The sequence below is a fragment of the Anguilla rostrata genome, chromosome 9, assembly GCF_018555375.3.
Source record: "Anguilla rostrata isolate EN2019 chromosome 9, ASM1855537v3, whole genome shotgun sequence".
NCBI lineage: Eukaryota > Metazoa > Chordata > Actinopteri > Anguilliformes > Anguillidae > Anguilla > Anguilla rostrata.
In genome coordinates, this window is record NC_057941.1 from 9,849,832 (window position 1) to 9,875,698 (window position 25,867).

Here is a 25,867-nt window from a genome sequence, read left to right on the forward strand (position 1 = left end):
ATCACAAACACATTCCCTGTTTACCTCAAACTAAATACCACAAGCACTAGAGTTAAACAACATAACAATCTTTGGTCTCCCGTTGATGTGTTTTCATGTGTTGAACACCATATAAAGAAGCATACAGGCACAAACATACGAATGCACATTGCATGCATCCTCAGAAGCCAGTCCTGAACTTGTGTACGGAGTTTGGTGAGGATCGCACAGTGTTTACGAGTTACAGTACAGCTGTTTTAGTAAAAATGGCCACACCGACAATAAATGATCGATGTGTGGCCATACTGTTTTGAAAACTCATTTTTTGATAATTATTTACGGTGAGTTTCCAAAGATTCTTTCAAGCCTAATTTGTTGACAATATATTCACTCGGGACTTTTTAATTAAATAATGGATGTTTAAAGAATAAACATCAATAATCGAGGAAGTTCAAGCGTTCAAGGGTGCTCAAAAAAAGGTTCCTTGTGAAGGAGGTTAGATTCCTCCTGGCAAAGCTTAATTCAATCTACATTGCTCAGAGACAAAGCATCAGCATGGTTCAAACTGAGTGTATTTCTTCACAGATATGATATGCCTAATATTGCAAACAAATTCCAAATGAAATACCTTCACATACAGGAAAAACCGCATGCAATGTGCGAAGGGATTTAAACATCTATTCTAGGTAATATTTTAATACAGAGTTTCATGTCCATAACTTGCACAGCATTTTTCCATTTGATTCCATGTGAAACAATAAAAGCAAGATAAATCTGCTAGATAAATTTGCCCTTGAAAGTTAAAGCCAAACCGCTTATTATAAGCTTGACTTGCCTCTATATTCAAACACACAAATACTTTTGAGATCTTGAAAAGTCATGGTTGAAACTGAAGTACTGATTGCCTTCAAAGGTCATCAGGAGAATGGTTTGATTAGGCTGTTTGAAGTCATTACAAGAGCTCCACTGATTGGAGTGAGCAGACTGTAAACACTATTCCAGCTTAATGAGCAAACTTGATTGCGGTTTGGCACAAGCTCCTCCTCAGCCATGTGGTGTGGAATTCAATCAAAGAAACGCAGACGGCAGAGATGGAGGAAGATAGAAAAGACAAACTCATACATGCAAGTCAGTAATTATAAATAGGATCACTCTGGTATAACGCTGAATTAATATTCCATCTTTATATTTCTTACATTATGCTATTTTTTCTTACATTTTTTTTCTTGCGGACAAATACTAATTTAATCATAGGATTATTATTGGGTGCTGGTAAATGTATTAATTAGATTAGTGCAAAATTGCACTTTCCAACATATCTTAAGAATGAAAAATAAACCCTTAACACGATACCATTACATATTGTTTATGGTTGAATAATTAGATGTATGCAATATTGGTGTTCATATAAATATATTCAATGTCACCGCATAGGTTGAAGATTAAATAAGTGTGCTTAAGATAAATAGAAATTGTAACAGCAAATATGCTCATGGTTACTAGGCTAGTTCCATCAGCACCAAACTGTACCTACACTAATGTCTCTCAGACTAAGTAAATAATTTCCATAACTTTTGGACTACAAAACAGCTGCCATGGTACACACAGGAATGTTGACTTCTCCATATTGCCCTGACTCATGAGTGTGTCTGGGTCTTTAAGAGCAGTGAAGCAGGCTGAGCTAAAGGAGAGCTGTCAGGCAGAGGGTCAGTTGCTCAAATGTCTCCTGAAGGACTGTGTGTCCCATGGAGCAGGCGCCTGGCACTGCGCTGCTGAAACTGGCTGCTGAGGTCCCGCTGGACACGTGCGGCTCGTCTTGTGACCCGCAAGCAACCTGCTGATACTTTCCAAAGAACAGAGGCCACAGTGTGTGAGCCTCAGAGATCCTCCCCGTCCCCTTTGGCCATAACTACTTACATAAGCACTTCGTTTAGATAACTGCCCCCAATTCTTCCCAGTACATATTGGTAGAATGTGCAGCAGGCTGCTTCTTTGAGCGACAATGATAGGCTGCCGGTCCTATGATTGTCTGTCATGCACCTTAGCTCCATTAAATGGTACCTACACAATGATGGTACAGTACATTTGCTGAAGCCAAAAATGAAAGATCCTCAGAAATATTGGAACTGAACATATCTGAGAACTGTATAATTTACTGTAATGGTATAAACTTTGATCTGTCAGTTTGATTTTGTTTCCATTTTGATTTTAATCCATCTGTATGTCTTTAGTCTGTAAATGTGATGTTATACTGTGCATCTCAGAAGTTCAAGCGAGTTTGCTAAATTGCCTCAGTCAGGGGAATCATTTCCCCCATGTGGCCTCAATATCTTTATTTTATTGTTTCAATATTTAACAATATGGTGCAAAGCACAGATGATTTATGGCTAGTAAAGGCGACTTAGTATGAGATTACAGTGTAAATATTTATTGTGGTTTCACTCTAGTTACTGTGACAGAGAGATAAAGCACTCTTTCAGCCACATTTGACACTAAAGCCTGACCTGGTGTGAGTAAGGTGGGGCTGGGGGGAGGGGGGGGGGGGGGTGGGTGGGTCACAGAACACATGCTACCAGTCAAAAAGCCAGCAAGGTGCTTCCTTTCAAAGAGCCGTCTTCAGTGTAATTACAGAGGGCCTCAGCCTCAGCCAAACATTACCAAGGGTGAAGAGGGTTGTGAGAAATTACAGTGCATGGCAGGGACTGAGGGAGGGATCAATGGGGCTGTAACATATTGCTTTGTGCAAAATTCCTCCTGCAAAACAAGTAATACCATGTTGTTTCCCTTAAACTGTTTGAATTAAACAGTTTGGTTATCACAATAGTCAAGTGTACAACATCAAGATTACACAACTATGCTAATAATATTGAAATTTCTGCTCCAAAGCTTATGTTTAAAATATTGAGTTCCTGTCCTATGATACAAGAAATAAATTATCCGAGTGAGTATACAAGTTTTATATGTTGGAATGATGCAATGATGCACATTCTGACAGATTAGCAGTGCAATTTTTTACCTTTTTCTTGCATGATAATCGAGAGACTCCAGTAACCTACTGGAGCTTTGAGTCACTGAATGACTTGAACAGCACAATAACACAACATAGGCCATATACTCTGTGCGGCAGAGCTGATTTACAGAAACAGCTCTGAGGAGAGGCGGACAAAGTTCTGCCACAAAGTTCCCATTTGCAAATGTGCATGATGTTCACAGTGAAAATAGCACAGCATGAAGACAAAAAAAAAAAAAACCAGGACCAAATATTCTGGGGGTGTTGTTGACTTTGAAAACTGGATTCATTTTGAAAAATAGGTTTTTCATCAGATCGACTTTCAAGATTATTATCACTCACCTTTCATTTTAGGGTGAACACAGTATATAAATAAAAAACAGAGGTGGACAAGATGTTCAAAATGTTGGAGGAGACATTTCTGTATGAGATAATGTAGATAGGGCAAGTCAAAGTCATGGAGTCATGCTAATCAGCCCAAATTCTGTTAAGCTATGTCTCCCAGAATAATGATTTGAGATTTGTGCAATTTTGGTTCTACGTGAGCCTTATAAGACCAAATAACAATTGCTCATCTCATTAAAAATCTGTGACAATGTGGTCCAAAAGTGTGTTGAATTGACCCAGAATTACCCTCTATTGTTTTTAGTTACCAGTCATAATTGTTACATCAGCCTTAGAATGCTTCGATAATAACATTCTAATCACATATATTTCTTATCTTACATAAAGGATTAATAAACTGTGTTCAAGAGTATGTCTATTGAATGAAGGGCATTCCAAAGCATGCCTGTTTAACAGTGTTTCAGAGCATGTCAGATTAATGAACAGCATTCCAGAACAGGTCTGTTTACTGATGAGCATTCCAGAGCATGTCTGCCTAATGAAGAGCATTCAAGAACTCTCTAAATAAAATGAACTGAATAGACTTCCTTTCAATCAATCAGCATTTGGCTGAAACCCTTCTGGCACAACAGTATGGTCAGTTTGGAACAAATTAGGTTAATTCTGTCCAGCCCACAGCACAGAAAGAGAGCCTGCTTTTGTGGAAACGGTTTATGTGATAATTTATGGCCACAATCATGGATGGGCCATACAAGTCAGGTTTTTATATGTTCTTAATTTTTTTGAAAGACATTTTAATTGTGCGGTATTCAGAGGGCATGAATAACTGTTTCAAAACTATTGTTCTAGCGGCGATTCCCCAAACCACAATCACTGAAAAATCCCCCTGGTCCAGGATACCCGTAGACTGGGTCAACTCACATCTGGTTCCTGGTACAGATCATCAACTACAGTCCACTAATGGGGAATTCCAGAAGAGCAGACAGTTGTTGGATTCATATAAAGGACTTTGCTCATCTGGCATCACAGAAAGGGGCACCCAAGGGGCTTGCTCTGCCAATGCAAAGGCCATTCCGGGGCAGGTTATGCATGCTCACTCGTACAGTATATCTTCCTACATTTACCATCTTGGTTTCCTACCTGCATTATCTGAATGTTCTGCAGGACTTGATATGTCTCCTTCCCTGCTCACTGCTCACTCTCAGCCTTTCCAACGGGCTGAATCTTAAGTTCTGAGAAAAGGCAATAAAGCATATGAAGAGCGGAGAGAGTGGAACTTGCAGCACCAGCATGTGACCATGATAAATCAGCAAAGACGTGATCTGCCACTGACAGCTCCCCACTGAGGGGTTTACCATTAAATATTTGCTTTCTTCGCGATGCAGCCAGGCTTCCGCCTGGCATTGCGGTGGCTCAGTCACAAAGACAACATTCCCAAGAAATGAAAACTCATCATCCGTGAAGAGCACACAGAAATCGGAGGTCCGGCCTGTGGAAATAAACAGGCGCGGTTGGCAGGGCTTGGCAAACAGAAACATGTGGTTCCACACTCCCTGGAAACCAAGTTCATACTTGCTTGTTGCACTCAGAGCCACAACTCTCCCAGGCTTACCTCAGTTCCTTCACAAGTTCTGTCAGCAGTCCAACCAGTATACAGAACATTTTCTCGCACAGCTACAAATTCTGTGGCACATGTGGACATGAAAGATTGTTTTCTTCATTTAACTTGAATCCTATCCAAAGTGGTCAGTCAGTGGTTAGTCAGGAAGATGTCTCTGGATTACTTGTAGAGGTCAAAAGCACTGAGAATCTGAGAAGGGCCTCACATATTTCCTGATCTCCAAAGACCCGCCTTTGAATGATCATGCAGAACATTTCCTGACACATTCAAGTGGCCTAATCCATAGAGGTGCACTGGGACTGAAGTGGGCAAGCCTTTGCTAATTGTAGCGGCCAAAACTTTCCTGTTGCATTCTGTAAGGACATTATCTCACATGACTTTATTCCCCAATTGGGGCGTTTTTTTCTCACCAATGTTTTCAAGTTCTCTCCCCACTGGGAGTTTAAAAAAAATTTTTTTTTTTACCTCATGCTTGATATTTGGGGGTTCAGGCCTGGCGTTTGCACTCTTTGCTCTGTTTCTTGCCTTGCTAATCTGTAAAGCATCTTTGTGGATAGTTCTTTGTAAACAGTGCTGTGCAAATAAAATTTAATTGAATTGAAAAAAACTCAGTGATGGCATCTGCTCATAATCCAACCTTCCCAAATCAGTTGAGGTTACAAGTGTGTGTATGAGTGATTATCCCAGTAGCATTATCCATATCCAATGACATTAACTTTTTTCAATTTGTGACAAACGAAAAGTGAAGCTCATAAGTTACAATAGCAATAGACTAACATTTTTGACAAAATGCTTAAGTATATTTGGTTTCGACAGCAAGACGATTAATTGCAAAAGTAAGATGGTCTAAGTAAAATAAAATGTAAAAACAACTAAAGTTAATTCATCTCATTTATTAAAGATGTATGCTTTGGGCTGCATCTTAAATAAGATAATGCAGAAAGCACAACTAGAAAGAAAGAAAAGGGGTCACATTGATTATTTAATCATTGTTATACACCAGTGTGATACTCCTGGGAGGGAGATGCGACAGTGCCGGGGAACACCGTTGACTGTCGCATGGAGAGAGACCGCGCGCACTCACAAATATGAAATTAAATAAACGGACACCTTCACCCTCACGGATTCCTGGCGAAGACAAACGAAAACAAGCTAAAATAACAAGGAAAAAAGAAAGTTAAACATAGTGACAACTATTTCAGTTCGCCGCTCTGTAGCTGGACTGCTTTTCAGCAGACCAGCTCCGCCGACTTTTTAGTGGCGGTTAGCTTTCCCCCCGTCTTGTTAGAAGAAACAAAACTGAAATTAAACGCACCTCAAATAAAGAAACGCGCTCTCTGTGTAAGCTCCCGGTCTCGGCCCCGAACTGTGGAGAGCAGCACACCTTAAGCACCTGGGCTGATTAGCTAACACAGCCCAGGTGCGTGTGCTCTTTCCACAAGCGGGCGCAGCCGAGACCTATCCGCCTCTCCTGCGTACTGAATGCCACAATCATTTTTCACGTTTTATTTTGTGACCATCGAAAGGCAACAATAAAACTGATTTGCAGTCAGCCCTGTAATCAGCACATTAACAACGTGTGATTTGTTTGATTACAAATCAAAATTTGTGAAGTACAGAGCCAATCAAGAAAAAATGTCTTTCCCGCAAACATTATGGAGCTCACCGTATGTTGTGTTTTACATATGAAAGTTTAAAATATGCGCCTCTCGGAACAGCCTTTTTAAAAAGTAGAGTAGACTTCATTAAAAAAAAAAAAAAAATACAAAATAAAAAATAAAAGCTGAGATTTTTCAAATGCAGTGGAATTCGGGGGGCAATAATATGAAAGAAACTTCGCCCAGGAAGTATCAGCATATAGTTAATCATTATTATCTTGCTTTATCTTGTACATATACAGTACAGGCCAAAAGTATTAGTCTACATGTAGTTCCATTCCATTTAACAAAGTAAAAAAAAAAACTTTAGGTAGAGAAGAATTCAGTTAATATACTGTATGCACATGAATAATGAATAACAAACCAAAGTACAAACATTTTCTTTTCAATTTCTACCTACAATAATGCCACAAGATGTCAACCTACTGCCTCAGGATCTTTTCCTCCTGTTAACATTACTACCTGTGAGTGTGTACTGAACACTGCACCTGGAAATCTTAAGCTTCTTTGCAATTTCTTGCAAGGAATAACCTATCCCCAGTATGTTTACTTGGCCCCACACATCCAAGCATAATGCCTTCTTCTTCACCATATTTCTGCAGCTTTAGTACCTATTTTACTTACCAGCCAATGGCATTAGGCTACCTGTTGTTTTAAAAAACATAAGGTAGATAAGATTTCGGTCAATATAACTACCTCTCCACCTCCCTCCCACCGCCCATTTGCAAAATCTTTGAAAGTAAAACTCATCTTTTTGTGTTATTATAGGTATAAATGGAAAAAAAAAAGTTAATACTTTGGGTTGTTATTCAATAAATGCACATATATTAACTGACTTTAGCTCTACCTAAGGTTTAAAAAAATCGCACATTTCCTTGTAAGTAAACAAACATATGTCTATTACTGGAATACATTAATCATTCCATGATCCCTGCCTGCTCTGAAAGCACATATAATATGCAACATTGCTAACTGGTATCACCTTCACTATACTAAATGGTTCCAACAGCTCTAAATGGTTCTTTGTTATTCATCCCTTATTTTCATTTACTCTCCAGTGCGGAATACCCAATCACATTGTAAGCCCTTACTGCTGCTGAAGAAAAACAAAAACATTTAAATCAATCAATCTTTTACACTGTTCTTTCAGTAAGAGCAGAACTAGTGCATTACACAGTCCTTCAGACTAAAGTTCATATGCGAGCGAGTGTCCACCATTTCCAGTCCAGGACAGCACACAATGACGTGTGACAGGAATGGTGCCTCTTGATAAACTGCCATCTTGTTTACAAAGCTGATTAACAACCAGTGATAATTCATTTGGGAGGCCAGTTGTAGAAGTCTCCTCTGGCCCCTCAGCCTCTGAAGAAAGGCTTCTTTTCTCCCCTCTTCTGAAAAAAAGCTGCCCCTAAATTCTTACCAGCTGGAAGCAAGTGTGTTTTATTTTTTACATTTGTTTTATTTCTTAAAATGCTTAAAAACTGTCAGGCTGCAGTCTACATCAAAAGATAAATCAATAAGTCACAGCTGTGCTGCTGTAAATACACTATCTGTGTGATGTACCCACAGGAAGGACATATTCTATGAAATGTGTTATCGATTGGATCCTTAATTTTATAATTTTCTGCTTCCCCCTTAAATGTCACGAGGTTCCACATGATTTTTCTTTTGATTCGTCTCAGCATTCTGCTGCACGTGTTTATTCATATGGTGATTATAAACACAATCATGCCCCTTCTCTCTGAGGTATAAGAATGGGCTGACAGTTGAATAATATGATGTCAGGATTTCTCATAACTTCAAGCGAGCTCTCAACCTTTCCATTATGTCATCCTGTCTTATGCTTCTTATTATTCTAATGCTATTTCACTGTTAGAATGACTCTAACATAACCTTTGTGGTTTTGTATCCTTTCCTTCTGTCTCTGTAACGTCTCAATTTGCCCTTGTTTGTATGGACAGGTTTTGCTTCCTCTGACCAAGATGTTGAGAGAGGAAGAGCCTACCGATCCTGATTCTCTTCTTTTATGTTAGTGTCAAATGGAAGGTCCTGAGCCTTTGGTCTGGATGGTAGGTCTGCACCATTTAAAGAAGCTCCCAAACAATTATGAAGGGATGTCCAATGGCTGCAGTGTTATTTGGTTTACTTGCAGTTGCAGCGCCTGTTTATGGTTGTGAAAATGACAGACTCTTTTACAATAGTTTTTCTGAATGTGCGTCTTTAACCTCCCACGTATCTGTGGTGCTCATTGGTTCTCACCGAAAGAATCCTGAGCTGCAAAACTGATATAAAGCTTGACATTGTCCACTTGCCTCGTCAGAACAGCCGACGGTACGCAGAAGAAGGAACCCAACAGATCATAAGGGGGGGCTGTGCCAAACACAAAAGTTCAATTACAGTCTGACTTGGTGAAACTGCGGTAGGCCTGTATTGAATGCGCTCGGGATTTAATTGAAATGGAATACGCGTTTACTCTGGCAGAAGATAAAAGGGGAGCACTTTGTTCTGAAATACAAATCTAGCGGCTCCTAAGGTATGTGTCCCGTAATATTTAAAAACTTGATGTGATAAATGTGACGTCAAAAGGTAGCCTACCATTCAAAGTTTTCGCACCTACGCTACGCGGAATGCTGTGAGAAACTGCCGCTCTGCACAGTAGCCTAGTGCATGACGCATGCCTATATAAAACAGCATCTTTATAATATTTATTCAAGGGTTACAAATTGTTGAACGCCGACTCGAATAATTCGCAATGTGTAGAAATAAATACAAGACTGCTATCACCACGGATGCGCTGACACCTTACACCGAGGTGCAGGTGGGCAACAGTGAAAGTGAAGATATATACCAGGGCACTTTTCCTAATGTTGTTTCTTGCACTTACATTTTGAGACCGCGAATTATGCGTAGGCTACGTAGAGTAGCTCTTGAGTCACAAGAGTAACTTAGCCTACCTAAAACGAGGATAAACCGATTAGTTACTCATGGTCATAGAAAGGTAGACATCCTTGATATGGTATTTTATTTACTCTTTGAACTGTGGACAGGCTATGCCTGAGCCATGTGTATAACGTTAGACCTTTTTTTTTTTTTAAAGCAGGGCAATAAGTCTACACGCATAGGTCACGCTTGTCAAATTGAATGTTTGGTAATTAAAAAAGAAATGCGTAAAGAAATGTATGCCATAGCTATAATATAAAAGAATAGAATGCAAAAGAGAATGAAAGTGGGAAAAAACAAATTTCATACTAAATGTCACGGGCTGTTTGTGTAAAATTACTCCAACCCACTTTAACTAGTCATCAGGCACTACATTACATTACATTACAGGCATTTAGCAGACGCTCTTATCCAGAGCGACTTACACAACTTTTTACATAGCACATAGCACTTTACATTGTATCCATTTATACAGCTGGATATATACTGAAGCAATGCAGGTTAAGTACCTTGCTCAAGGGTACAACGGCAGTGTCCTTACCCGGGAATCGAACCTGTGACCTTTCGGTTACAAGCGCAGTTCCTTACCCACTGTGCCACACTCCGTCCTAGGATAGTATAGTATTAGGATAGGACCTTTGAAAAGAAAAAGCTCTGGTTGTCATTTCGCCTGTGTTTTTGGAGTAGTGAATTTTCCGTTTTATAGTCTTTAAGGGTCCAGTTTTCCTGAAACGGCCAGCAGCCGAGCTGTGCCGTTACATGGCTAAGCAGTCTTCAGATGCCACAACCACGTAACATACTGACTTATAGTGTGTACATGTATGACAATAAACTCTTAAGTTGAATAATAAAATGATGTCAAATGAGTGAAGAGCAGTCCTTTCATGCTTATTTTATTTATAGAAGTAAAAACAATTTAAATAAACTAATTAGACCAAGACAAAAAGAAGTTCAGTTAAGAAACGCTCCTGTCAAGCTTCGAACAGGAGAAAAATATACACTAGTTTTTGTAGAATCTTTATTGTAGAAAAACAAAAACCCTTGTTTGAAATCCTTACATTTATACTTACGAGAGCTATTACTTGGTAATTTAACAACTGGTTATTTATCAAAAAGGCCTAGACTGAAATATTTGTAATTTTTATCTGTATGTATTGAAAAAACACAGGGCCAAGTAACATGAAACACTGGGATGCATAGCTTTGGAACAGAGCTTGTTTAATTTGTGTGAGCCAAGAAAGCCAATTTTGTTTGTTATATTGGCCTCATTTTGATATCAATACATTTAACGCCAATCAAGCCATTTGTTAAGATGGGTCCAAATGATTACATTTTATATGTGCTATGCAGTGTGTGTTGTTGAGTTGCCTTTTTGACAGGATTTTGCCCTTCTGCACTGAACTGCACTGAACCCTTATGCTGTCAATCCTGAAAATGTGAAAACAATCACGTCATTCAAGGAAGTTTGACTCAGTCCTAGAAGGAGGGTGGGAGGGGGGGCAGTGATGGATTTCCCATGCTACCATTAGCCCTAGCACACTGACCATCTCTGTCCTGTCTGCTCCACAACTCAACTTTTGACAGAGGTCATGGCTCCTTGCCTGTGCTTGTTGCCATTGTCATAGACAGCCCTGTGAGAAAGGGTTCAGTTGAGTCCGAATCCACCCAGTCTCTGTCAGCATCAGTTTGACAGCACAAAATTGAGTGCAATTCAGGCAAAAAGCACTCCAGCCAGTTATGCTGTGCCTTAAAACCTTGGCCACATGGCTTTTATGATCATTCCATGACCAACTCAGGTTGTGACAAAGGCCATACACCTGGGGCCTCATTTATAACAGTGTTCTTGGATTTAAACTTAAAATTAATCTTAAAATTTATTTCCAACTTGTGATAATGCTATAAAAATAAATGAGACCTGAAGTAACTAAAACTTAGTTTAGGAACTTTAAAGTTGCTAAAGTAAAACATCTGTCTACTTAAATTGATGCCATAAATTGTTTGTCAATTAAATGTTATCCTTAAAGCATCAAAACCGCACCCTCACACATACACTGACTTCACATAACCATCAGGGAATTAACTTTAATCTAGTATAAACTCTATGTTATGATATAATCATATCCATGTCAAAGCAAGATATACTATACTATACTTCTACTTAGTTGTGGCTTTCTGCATATGCAGTAGAGTGAAGCTGAGAGGGGAGAGCTTGGGGTAGATTACTAGTGAGAGGGAGGTGTCTGGGGTAGACTGGCGATGAAAGAGAGCTGCAGGACCCAAAGGTAACCAAGCAATGTCTGATAATATTGTCCACAGTGTGAAATGTGGAATGTCATGTGGAATGCCCACTGGGACTCTTCCTGTTTGGTTTTGATGAGTGTGGGACTGCGGGGTATATGTGGTAGATGAATGGAGTAATATCATTAGCACTGCAGTCAAAGAGATGAAAGGAACTGGCCCCAGCCTTCTGGCTTTGTGTCTCTCCTTATTGTATCTAATCACTGGGATCTTTTGGCCAAGCAACTCGTCTGTTAAAAATTATGGTGAATGCCCGGCAGGCTGAACTCCACAGATGTTCTAGCACTGGACATTCATCCCATTTATACACTAGTAAACTTGTGACTGCTGAGTTCTCCTACCCCCTCAGTTCCCCCAAGGCTCCAGGGAGAACAATGATCATCTCATGACTCTCATCAGTGCAGTAATCCTCTGACATGCTTGCTACCCAAGGGCAGGACAGCATGCACTTGTGTAATGGAGCAATGGGCATTCATCAAGGACTTCAAACTCTTGTGGACCAATACAGAAAGAGAATCAAAGAGTTAGGGTTGCACATCTAATGACGAAGAAAGAATAGAGGACATTGTTGTTCTTATGTCATAGTTCTGTGAATCCTGATGATGAACTTAAACAATCTGCTTCTGTATCATGCCAAGTAGACAGTGAGGACCTTTTAAAGCAAATATTGAAAGGAGAAAACTTTTTATGGTTTAAAGATACAAAACACGTGACCTTCAGAGCAGGCTCATTTTTAACAGAAATGTTACAATGCTCAAAGTTGCATAAATGCTCAAAACTTGCATAACATTACCTCAACCAACTTGATGACCAAAATGGACAAAGTCACATGAAACAGCTACCTGATACTCTACAAGCACTACAGCATGTATTAAAGGACACTTTTCATTAGTCTGAAATAGGGTCTTTGACAGTCAGTTATCAGTTTTATGCAACTGATGGAGAGACTATTGAGCAAATAAAATTTTAAGTTTGGCAAATGTATAAATATTTTATATCCATTCATAGAACCCATTTATACTCTGGGTTGAGAAATTCTTAAATAAGCTTGTGTAAATGCACATTTAAACTGGTGGGAAAAGATAGAATCAACACCTTGGCTACATTACACACTGAATAATTTGCACTCATAACTGACTGCATCATGAGGGAATAGCTCAGATCTCTTTTTCAAACCGAATCAATGTGGAAACACTAACCAGTACAACACCTGTTTGTGTGTGCTCACAGGTGAGTACAAAGGTGTGTCCAGACTGCCAGCAACCCTTCTCTACAAATCTCTCTTCATGCTCAGCTGGAGGATGAAGGCTGTGATGTTGCTGGTGTTCCTGGGGACCAGTGCAGAGACCACACCCTTTGGGTGGGGTACCACAGTACAGAGCCCCAGCGAGGAACAGGCCAGCCAGGGGGGTGAGTGGATGGTCCAAGCAGCAAACCAGTCTTCTCACCCAGCCCTTCCAGCCAGATCTGTACCTCCACAGGTACTCTTCCCACCCATGTGCATCAAGCCTACTGAGATCAAGCAGGCCTTCAAGTACGTCAACACGGTGGTGTCCTGTGTGATCTTCATAGTGGGCATCATTGGTAACTCAACCTTGCTGCGTATCATCTATAAGAACAAGTGCATGAGGAACAGTCCCAACGTGCTGATAGCCAGCCTGGCCCTGGGGGACCTGCTGTACATCCTCTTTGCCATCCCCATCAATGTCGTCAAGGTGAGCCCATATCCAGTGCAGGGGTTGGCTGCAGCTGAGGCACACACAGTGCAACAGAGTGGAGTGTGTGTGGTCCTAGGGACTGTTGTGTGCACTTTACAAACTATGTGTGGATGTATAGCAGTTTCACAAGCTGCAAGGGAATGCCAACAGCTGGCAAAAAATACACATTCAAAACTAACATTTCCTTCAAGTTATGTTTCTGGTGTAACCATGGCAAAAAGCAGTGAGAGCAAAGCTAAGCTAAAAATAGATGCCAATTGGAAGAAGATGATAGATTTGTAGAGCTGCACCAGGAGCATGAGGGTTAATGTGGCCATAAACAGCTGCAGTATTACTAGTATTACTAGATACTGCCACAGTACTATTAACAGCTTAAGGAAAGAAATATCTCGGCAGCTTGATAGCTGAGATGGGCACTCGAGTTGGCGATTCATACTCGAGTTATACTTAAATCACTCACGGACTTCAGACTCTGAAACTCACCCTTAAATGACTTTAGACTTGACTTGGACTCGCCAATAATGATTTGTGAACACTAAGAGTCTTTAAAGATAGATGGCTATTTGTGAAAATCACATGAAAAAGAGTTTTCTTTGATTTTCATAAACCCTACACCAAAGCTGTTTCTATAATAAATGGATTTCTGATTGCCTCATTTCATGAATAATGTAAGAAAAAACAAGTAGGCTAATCAGCCATTCCTCAGGACTGTACAAGAGTCTTCAGCTAGTTGGTGCACACCTGCAGAGCATCCAGTGTTCATTTCATACTACCAATAAAGTCACACTTCAACCTTGTCCAGGTTCATACCCATCTTTACTGGATTCACTGCTATTTTTCTGGCCCAAATGCTTGGGTTAAACGTGCTGGTCCTGCACATCCCCGAATCTCCGGTCCCATTTATCTTGATGACAGAGCCCCATCCTCTGCAGTAATAAAGCCACAGGGACAAAAATGAGTGTATCCGTTTGGTAAACAGCTAGGCCTACAAACTTCACTTGATATCTCTGTGGCTGTTCAAGCTCCACAAAGCGGCAGGGGACAGGCATGTGACGCAAAGAGCGACCAGATGTGGACATCCTCACAGAGCTGCACAACCATGCTTGCATAGTTATAAATCTTAACATTTCAAAGGATATACTGCCACATTAATTCACTGACGAGTAACTAAGACAGGGGATAGGAAAACAATTTGTAATACATTGAATCTGGCTTTTATTTATTCAGGTATATTATTCACCAAAATGTTTAAGACATATCTATCCATTAGTGTATAGCACAACCCTGATTCTAAACACTGCTGGGTAACCTATCCAAAAACTACAAAAGTTCTCAGTGTCCTTGGGGACCCAGTTGGTCTTACACAGCCTCTGTAAAGTAGCCTGTATAGAAAGTGTCACTGCACGCAGCTTTAAATTCAAAACTAAATCTTTTATTTAGGTAGGAAACTGTATTAGAACCGAAACAGGTCTGTGAGAGTCTATGAGATCAGGAGCACCCCAACCAGGTCTAATGTAGTCCACATTCTAGTGGTTTGAAACCCATACGTCTATACTCCCTCTAAATACATCGCACTTTTATTAGTTTATTAGAATCTGTTTTATTGGTTGTAAAATTATACAAATTTTTGCATGCAACAAAGATATATGTAAATATAGACTCCTCATCCTGACTATTAATGTGCTTGGCTTGAAAACGCTAGCATTGCTCTGATCCCCAATTTCTGTTCAACCCAGCTGTGGGCACAGGACTGGCCGTTTGGTGTGTACATCTGCAAACTGGTGCCCTTAATCCAGAAGGCCTCTGTGGGCATTACAGTGCTCAGCCTGTGTGCCCTCAGCATTGACCGGTAAGCAAAGAAACCAACGTATTAAAAGGTGACTACTACCCCACAAGACTAGTGTCACAATAATTGGAATGTACTCACTGGATTTTATATATCTTTATATATGCAAATCCATTTTAAGTATCACAGATACTTTTTGAATTCTCCCGAAGTGGGAGGAGAGGCACTGTTGTGTGTCAGTGAAGATCAAGCAGTGCACTACAATTTTGATGCAGCACATTGAAATTTTGGTGGCAGTGCTGTCTGCGATTTGCCCCTACACTGCCAGCCTGCTTAGGCCAGGCTTATGGTGCAAGTCACAGCCCAGGATATGGAAAGTTGCTATAATTTTGGGCTTTGCCAAGCAATGTTAGACATTCTACATTGAAGTCAGAATTGGACATACACGCCTCAGGGTTCGGTGAACTAAAAAAAAAACCCAAAAAAAACCATGTTTCACACTTGAGGTTGCCGATTTGTTCTGAGCTGCCATCCATTCCCCACTCCAGGTACCGTGCTGTGATGTCATGGAGTCGAGTGAAAGGCACTGGTATTCCCCTGAGGAAGGCAGTAGAGGTGACTGTGATCTGGACTTTGGCTGTGGCTCTGGCTGTACCTGAGGCCCTGGCTTTCGACATGATAGAGATGTCCTACCACGGGAGCAAGCTGCGCATCTGTCTGCTGCACCCCCACCAGAGCACACCCTTTATGAAGGTACAAGCCCAATCTGCACCCTCTCCAAATAGCAAGAAATTAGCACAAACCAGAGTTGTGTGGGTGCATCATGTCCGTGCACAAATTACCTCAATTAAGATTTACAAAGGTTGCCTTTAAAATCTCTGTCGAGGCTGAGTCTGGATAAAAAAAATCAGATCTATTTCTGGATTATGCTCACGATTAGGCAGACGATCTCTAATTTCTTCACATCATGCAATTCAACAGGCCAGACTTGTGTCTGTAAACATGCTTAAACAATCTTGAAAATGTTTGGAGATTACGTCAACAAAAATAAAAAATGAATTGAGACTTTTTACAAGCTCAAGGGAAGCAGAGGTCAAGGAAATAATGGCTAAGAGTAACATAATTACACTTGTTTCAACATTTCAACAGACTCGGTGCTGCTATCTTGGCAAAGGGAGGGTCCACAAAGTTCAAAGCAAAATTTTTGTTTTTAGAATAATAATGATTTTGCGTTTAAAAAAATTATCTGCACAATGATATCACAATAAGATAATATAATTGTAATATTTTGTAGAACATATATAACATTTGATAAACATTTAAGTGAATTTTATCCAGTATTTTAGTTCATATTAACTAAGATGCCAATAATTCTGGAAAATTAATTTTCTCCTCAGTTTTGCCTCCTGGTTAAATGTGTTCATTGCATACAGAGTGATTCCCCTGTGAAAGCTGGACGGTGCTCCATGTCTCATTGTAGTTTTACCAGAGTGCGAAGGACTGGTGGCTGTTGGGGTTCTATTTCTGCCTGCCCCTGGCATGCACGGGTGTCTTCTATACCCTGATGTCCTGTAAGATGCTGAACCACACTAAAGGGATGCGCATGGCCCTCAATGACCACATGAAGCAGGTAACCCTCCTCTCTAGTGCACATAGTGAAGCTGAGCAGTCTGTTTTGAACTTCTGATGAGAATTATATAAAATTTTCCATGATAAACTAGTAAACCCATAGAAGCTTCTCAAAGGAGAAAATATAGCCTTAAGCTACACTCCGGAAGATTAAAGAGTAGTGGTACGTTTAGAGATGCTCATGTTTTTAACTACAGCCAGCAGCCATATCCACATGTATCCTTCTGCTGAATGGCAGATGCCAAGCAAGTGTGGACTTGGTGAGGCTACTAGTTCTGCTAGTGGTTTTAGGAGTGTAGCACAGTGGGTAAGGAACTGGACTTGTAACCAAAAAGTCGCAGGTTCAATGCCCGGGTAGGACATTGCCGTTGCACCCTTGAGCAAGGTACTTAACCGAAATTGCTTCAGTATATATCCAGCTATATAAATGGATACAATGTAAAATGCTATGTAAAAAAGTTGTGTAAGTCGCTCTGGATAAGAGCGTCTGCTAAATGCCTGTAATGTAATGTAATGTAGTGGAACATTAGAAAAGAGATCAAGTCTCAATGGGTGTTCCTTGGCTAAGACGTGGTACTGTTAACAAATAAATTAGGGGGTGGACTTTCCTGTGACCAAATACACCCCAATACCCCGGTACACTGAGGAGACACTGTGCTGTAGTTGCAAAGTATTGTGGGAGTTCCCAGTGCCCTGGCATAAGTCCTCAATCTGTCTCCTAATTTTCCCCAGTTTAGATTGCTTGTTAATTCCTTCCCTCTTCACCTCAGCTGAACTGCGGCAAGGGTTTTGTTACAAAATGGCAGACGTGCATCAGCCAGGTGGCGGCTACACATTATTTCACACTCCTTCACTGTTAAACATTCTGAGATCATGAAATGAAAGGTTAAGATGATATTAAGTAATAAAGTTGACAGAGTGGTTAACCCTCCACACCATTTGGTAACCCCCTCCATTATAGGCACAAAAACGTGCATGTGATAAATGGTTTTGATATACACACAGGCAATGTCAAGGAAATTGTGTATTCAAAAAATGAAAGGGGAATTTTCTTTGTGAAATTTAAAGAGTTCTCAATTGTCAAAGCAGAAGCCAGGTCACAGAGAAAAGCACTGTTCATCTTAGAAGTCCTTAAAAATAAGGGTTAAACATTACCCATTGGAAGAGGCTATGGCTGCAAAAACACCAGATGTCTCTCAGATAAGGACATTCTTTTCAACAAATTTGTAAACAGAGTGTTTAATCGCAACAAAATATTTTAACAGCAGTTCCCATTTAGGATCACTGACTATTTGACAGGAAGTCAACAAAGATCCAAAAGGTTGCCAAGACAGACTCAAGACTCCATAGCGGGGTTGAGTCATGAGAAGATCTGATAAGATCAATGTTTAGTTCAGTGTTTGAAGTCTTGGCAGCTTTTTTCATGAACATATAATTAAGAGCTTCATGATGAAGCAAACACTAAGAACGCTCTGAAATTACCCAGAAAATAAAAAAAACTAGACAATCTTAAGCTGGTCTCTGCTTTAACGTCTGATTTCCTTTCTTTTAACCAGCGTAGAGAGGTGGCCAAAAGTGTATTTTGCCTGGTGGTGATCTTTGCCCTATGCTGGCTGCCACTTCACCTCAGTCGCATCTTGAAGAAGACCATATATGACCAGAATGACCCCAACCGATGTGAGCTACTCAGGTGAGGCTAGAGCGTTTCTGGGATTCTCCCTCTTTTGCATAGCACCCGCATCCCAGAAGACCTGCTCTGACTGCCGTAACTGTGTGTCAGTAACCTGTTCTCTCTCACCCAACTGTTTCTCGTGTCTCCATGACCTCTCCCTGCCAAACTCCACATCAGTTTTCTGCTGGTCATGGATTACATCGGTATCAACATGGCCTCCCTCAACTCCTGCATCAATCCTGTGGCACTCTACTTTGTTAGCAAGAAATTCAAGAATTGTTTCCAGGTAACAATATGGTTTCAATTGTCTAGAAAAAGTCAAATACATAAGAACTTCCTTACCTTTAACAGTCAGCTCATACCAAATGCCCCGACCTCTCAAATCATAGCTTAAATTAAACCCTTAAACTATCATCCATATACTGTATGTACTATGATGACCCAGGAGCTGAAAGGGTCTAATATGTCCTGATAATCTTTACCACACAGTAAACAACATTTTGTTAATGTGCATTTCATGTAACAGTATGGTATTTATCTTAATGTCTCCTAGTTGTGAGCTCACATCACTTGTGTCTGCTGAATTTAAACTTTTTGCCTCCCGGCCTAGTCCTGCTTGTGCTGCTGGTGTCAGAGATCTGCGAGGAACATCATTAATGCTGATGAGAGGGCCTCAGGGATCTGCTGGAAAGGCTACTGCTATGAGAACAGCCTGGACCGACAAGCTCTCACTCCAGCCAGAAGTACAGCTCTTCCTAAGCCAGACACCACTGAGAGCTAGAGGGGATGACTGACACACAGCTAAGCTCACCCATAACACAGCCCTGCTTTTCCACAATCAGCGGTGTGGACAGGCTTGTGGACACAGACGTTTTCATCGCAGGCCCTTGTGAGGAAATGCAACTCACCATAGGATTCCCTCCATCCCATGATTCCCAGTGGACCTCATTCTTTGGAAATTGGGGGCAGAGGTTACTACACTACTTAGCGCATAAAATCTTAACCTTATTGAGATTAAGAAATGAACTATAGGAAATGAACAATAAGGATTGTTTTACCCAATAAGGCTCCCCCTTGTCATGAGACTGTAACTAATAAACCACTTGGCTTTTTTGTGATAAGCTGTTATCAGCACCTGTGAATCTTGTCTTTAAGTGAAAGAGAACAGAAACATGATGAAATTGGAACACTGTGATGTCATCAGTCAAGCTCTGCTTTGACTGGACATTTCTCTGTACAAGCTCAAGGGATTACAGATTCATTACATTACATTACAGGCATTCAGCAGACGCTCTTATCCAGAGCGACGTACACAACTTTTACATAGCATTTACATTGCATCCATTTATACAGCTGGATATATATACTGAAGCAATGCAGGTTACGTACCTTGCTCAAGGATACAATGGCAGTGTCCTACCCTGTTACCTTTAGGTCACCAGTTCCTTTATACTACACTGCCGCCAGTAGATGCATTAATCTCTGCATTTACCTTCCCTATTGTATTAATATAAGCTTTATTTTTCCACCAATTATTTTAACTGTAAACCACAAATGACCAATTTTTCAGCTTCAGCTTAATTAAGAAATCATTACATCCTGGCAGAAAGCTAATTAAAACAAATGCTTTCTTAGACATCTCAAACAATTAAATTCTTGATAATGAACCAAACTGAGAAACTCACACCAGCCAGTAACTAAACTTATTATCATGATGAACATTCAACCACTTTTAGTTCAAATCAGATTTTTTGTTTGCTCCAAACAAACTCCACAGCATAATACGCATGGATTGTCAGCTAAAGAAGTCTATAAACTTTCAAAACTTCCAAAATAGCACAAACAGAATTTAACTACACTTCACTGTACTTGAGAGCATGTCAATTTATTTTATCAAGTGTGTATTTTATGTTATAATAGAAGGACAAGACATAAAACATTTGTTATTGTTGATTTGTATTTGCTGGAACTGCCAGACTGTTGATTTGCATGTATGGCGGTTTTGTCCAAAAGTCTGAAGAACAACATTCAGCTGTAGACAGCATATGAAAAATGAAGCCCAGATATTGCGTAGTGTATTTTGTTTTCGTAAGTATTTTTACTCATAAAATGTATGTGAGACATTGCTTTTTATACAGTACTGTGTTGTAAGCAGGAAAAAAAACAAAACTATTTTATCATGTTTCAGCCTCCTGTGCTTTTGCTTGATTTGAAGAAAACTTTCTGCAATTTATGTACTTTAAGGGAATCGAGCAGAGGGGGAGTAAACAAAACTGAACTGTAATTGGATATATTCTGGATATTACGAGCCTTTCACTCCGGTCTGGCCTGCAGTTTTGACATAGGCATGCAACAAACAATGCACGGAGCCCCGAACACACAGACGTCTGCTAAAGGCTGGCTAAATTTAGCCAACATCATACGGGACGGAGCTGTCCTGAACATCCCTGTCCCACGGCCCCAGAGAGCAGAGTACCTGCCCTTTGCTTGGCACATTCAGTCAGTAGACCTGCTCACGGTTTCAACTACTCAAACTACCTTTGCAGGCAACGCTTCACAACAAAAGCATAAATGTATTATGCTAACCACATCTGTACATGCAGATGTTAATGTAAAGAAAAAAGAAAAGACACACATTTACCCAACCATGCACACTTACAGATGAAGCCTAAGGTTAACATAGTCCCAGACTACGAACGGGGATAAGACATGAAGAATTTCGAGAATTCTTAACAAATCAGGAAGAAAACCATTAATGATGGCTAGGAGAAAGAGGATAAAGAATATAAATTAATTAATTGGATTAATTTGATTAATTGGAGCAACTGCAAAGTCATTTCAGCAAGTCTTAAACCAAGGACTGTAGAACATGAACTCAAGGCAAAGATCAAGTTGGGTTACAAGTAGTGATAATGCAACTGATAATTAATTCTAAGAACGTCATGAAAGTTTGTATACATACATTTAACTGTGTCTTTAGACTTAACAAATCCGACTGTACATGCAGCTACAGGCCAAGACACAGGGAGCATGCTAACCAATCACATGCTCTACACATGCTTCCAACTGATGTTACCTCTTGAACCTATCTGAAACTCCATGTCACTGCTCCTGGGCCCAGTCTGAAACACCCTGCCCCTAGACTCTCTGGTCTCGGTCTCTCGGTCTCTATCTCTCTCTCTTTCGGTCTCTCTCTCTCTCTCTCTCTTTCGGTTTCTCTCTCTCTCTCTCTCTCTCTCTGTTTCTCTCTCTCTATCGCTATCTCTCTCTCTCGGTACAACAAACGAAATAATAATATTGATATGTTTTCTTGAACTTGGTGTATTGGGAGTGCAGATACCTTCTTGCAAACTGAGCCTTTACCACATAGTGCTTCTGTACCTACATAACATACTGCTTTTTTCTCTCCTCAAAATAAAAGTAAATAATAAACATGTGGTTCCGCACATTTAAAAAATTGCAGAACCAGGACAACTGCACTTTAAAAAAAACGTACTGTCACATTCAGGATTCACAACTGAGTTATACAGTATGGACAATGTTGTCTATTAAATGTCCAAAACACATCCAATAATGGGGTGTATTGAGAAGTTTAGTGTTATTTTACTATGTTCTTCTCAACCCACTACCTACTTAACTGGATACGCCTATGACTCACTGCCTCAGTTATAAATTACGCAAGTTTAAATGAATTTGGCATGGCATAAAAGTAAATGCTTGTCAGAATTTATTTTATTTCTGTTGGAAGGCCAGAGAATAGCATGTCTCTTTGCTGAACAGGAATGGCATATTAGCCTTCCAGATAGCAAACAACACCTGGGCACCACAAAACTATTTAATGCGCAAAATTTAGATTGTGGACTTCAATTCAAGGGACGGGCACTGCTGACACAGTAAGTAAAGAAAACTTTCAAGGCCCTCTAGGCTCCTCTTTATGTCTGATCAAATCTCCCAGGGCAAAGATAACAAGGTCAGTTCCCCCAGGAGATCAGAGAATTGTATCTATCAGTGCTGACAGGTGCCAAGTGCAGGTGAAAGTAAACAGGCTCCTTGTAAGCATATCCCTGGAGCCGAACAGACCACACTGTCTCCAGTTAGCTGGAGAGAGAGAGAACATCCTGCCACTGAAGGGATGCCCGGGCATGTGGTATAGAAAGCCAGATCAGAAGCCTCCTATTGTCTGGGGGATGGAGAGGAGGGAGAGGGGTGTTGCCTGAGCAGAATGAGTGACAGACAGTGCTCTCTTCACACTGAAGCCACATGACTGCAGTGAAACCCACCGCAACAAACTTTAAGTGGCACTGAAAATGCTGAAGGAGAAGGTGAGTTGCATCTCAATCCCAGAGATGTTGTGCTACATATAATATTGGTACTCAGAATGAAAGAAGGGTAATCAAATGTATGTGAGAGTTCCACAAACAGTTAAACCGGGCTAAACTACTTACAGTCAACCTCAGAACATTTAAACAATTTCTAAATTACCTAAATTCCATTTGAAATAGTGGCACTCTTTTGGTGTTGTATACAATATGACCACTAACCGTATTGCACAGTGTAAATGAAAGAAAATAGAACTATCTGGATGTTAAGCCTTGTCCATCCATTTCTCACTATTAAAAAGTCTGGACAGAACACTTTTTGAACAAATCACAACCCCGTACTGTAAACATGCCTGCAGAGGCAGCTGGAGCGGTGTGAAAGGGATGGGCTCCCATCTAACGTGCAGCATATATACAGGCATACCTGTGCCATACAGGAACATCTGCAGATGCTCCACAGTCTGCAGTCCTCCTGGACGAATAAAGAACAGACAAAGGCCTCACAATGCAGGCACATAACATGTGCATCTCTCTCTCATTCTTCTCTCCCTCACTCACACTCACACACACACACACACACACACACACACAATATAATAGCAGACCAATGTCAACTGAAAAATCCCATCCTACAGGTAGTTAGCCTCAGTATACCGACAGGGACGAGATGCTTGGTCATTTCTGTGTTATTTGAGATACCCTACCGTAAGGTCTAGCTTTGAGGAAGTACCTCTGTGTGGTGCATGAAAAAGTGTTCTCTACTTTCTTTTCCCTCCTCAACCTACACCTACCTCCATCTGCACCCCCTCTGAAAATAACTGCATAGCTTGTCCTACCCCCCTGCAGTCTGCCACATGGCTGCCCTACCCCCCTGTAGTCTGCCACACAGCCTGCCCTACTCCCCTGCAGTCTGCCACGCGGCCTGTCTTTCCCCCTTGCGGTCCCTCGCACGGAGGCATGCACTATCCTGCACAGTCCCTTGCATGACTACATGGTCAGCTGGTCAGTTGTGCAGAAATCCATGGGCACAGGGTCCCTGGCCACCCATGCTTCCTGACATTTGACCTCCATTCTACATGGCAGGAGGTTCTTACTGTGGGGACCCACAGAGCACAAGTTAAAATGTTTCAGCAGCCAATAATTGAGTTCAATTAATCAAATGCAGAAACCCACCAAAAATCAGCAGATTGACAGCTCTGCTAAAAATTAAAGGCACCACCAATGAAGCATATTTTTCAGCCATTCCAGTGGCAGTAATTTCTTTGAGGACCTGCAAGGCTATGTGTAATATACCTGACCTCCATGAGCATAATTAGCACAGAGACACACTTATACCCCATCACATCGGAGCCACTGAGGATTATGGTAAATACTGTCTCTGGAATCCTTTCAAACAACTCAGTCCACTAAAATATACCCTGAGTACAGCTTTGCAAACCTGACAGCATCAGACACTGAACAGGCTAACAGCTCCTCTGTCTTTCCATCTGCTTTGCAACAGTGCCTTCAGCAACATTCCACCCCAACCAAATGAGCTCCTACATCCACATTAAAATGCACACAATAGCAATTTTCTGTTAATAAAGTCCATGAATATACCCTTCCGTTGCCATATAATGTGACAAATATCTACATGGAGCCTCAATTACAAGTTTTTAGGAGAAAGCTAAAATTTTCAAGGGCAGCATGGTGGGGCAGTGGGTAGCACTGGGTTTGAATCCGGCCTGGGCCTTTCAGTGTAGAGTTTGCATGTTCTCCCCGTGTTTGCGTGGGTTTTCTCCAGGTAATCCGGGTAACTCCCACAGTCAAAAGACATGCAGGTAGGTTAATTGGATACTCTAAATTGACCGTAGGCATGAGTGTGTGAGTCTATGGTGTGTGTACCCTGCGATAGATTGGCGGCCTGTCCAGGATGTATTCCTGCCTCTCGCCCAATGCATGCTGGGATAGGCTCCAGCACACCCTGTGACCCTGCCCAGGATAAGTGGGTATAGATAATGGATAGATGGATGGATGGATAGAATTTGCAAAATAAGGTTGGTTAAAGTAGGATAATCTTTACCAAATCGAAACACAAAACCCATGCAGCAGAACAAAGTGGTAAACCGAGCACAAAAAAGTAACCAGAATGGGACAATACACTGAAGTTGAGAACATCAGACTTGTGGCAACAATGGCCTTGTGCGAAACAGAAGGAACACAACCGTCTGTCCATGCCTGCAGTACTCAGATCTGCTCTCCAGAAGCACAAAATCAGAAAAGCAGCAGTCAACCTGATCAACAAAACACTGCAGCAGTTGCAACAGCAGTCAAACAGGCAGCTGTTATCTCGCAGTGTGGGCCAGTCGATGGCATAAAACAAGCAGTTCAAGACGATTTTCATGAGTTTCTCTGAATATTTATAAACCATGGCTGATCAAACTTGCATATGAAGATGACAAAAATACCCCCCCCCACCAAAAAAAATAAAAAAGAACATTTTAACTCATTTTAACTTAATATCCCAACAAGACACCATTGATTAAGTGTCACAGATTAGCAATGCTTCAATGCAAAGATGTTTGTTGAAGTATTTGTCCAAGTAGATTTGTCTCCTCAGGTTTGCTTGTTTGTGTCTACAATCATGGAAAGACCAAAGTCTTTCCATGTTCTTGAATAACTCTCAACCATCCTTATATCAGAGATGGCTGGATGAGGGATTACCACCAATCCCAGGGTACAGCTAAGAATGTGTCAGTGTCTCAGACAGAGACTGGAGAGGTTAGACCGGAGGCCATGTAAACAGAGTGTCTGATAGGCAACCCCCTCCCTAATCTGCTCCTCAAACCAATTCATTCTGGATTTAGAAGTCCTGTTTTATTTCTGCATTTTGAAACAAAGCCATGCACAATA

The 25,867-nt window shown here is 40.8% G+C and overlaps 1 pseudogene; it reads left to right on the forward strand.

Moving 5' to 3' along the window:
- Positions 1 to 8,809: 8,809 nt before the first annotated feature.
- LOC135262890 (endothelin receptor type B-like) lies at positions 8,810 to 20,838 on the forward strand (annotated as a pseudogene).
- Positions 20,839 to 25,867: the final 5,029 nt, after the last annotated feature.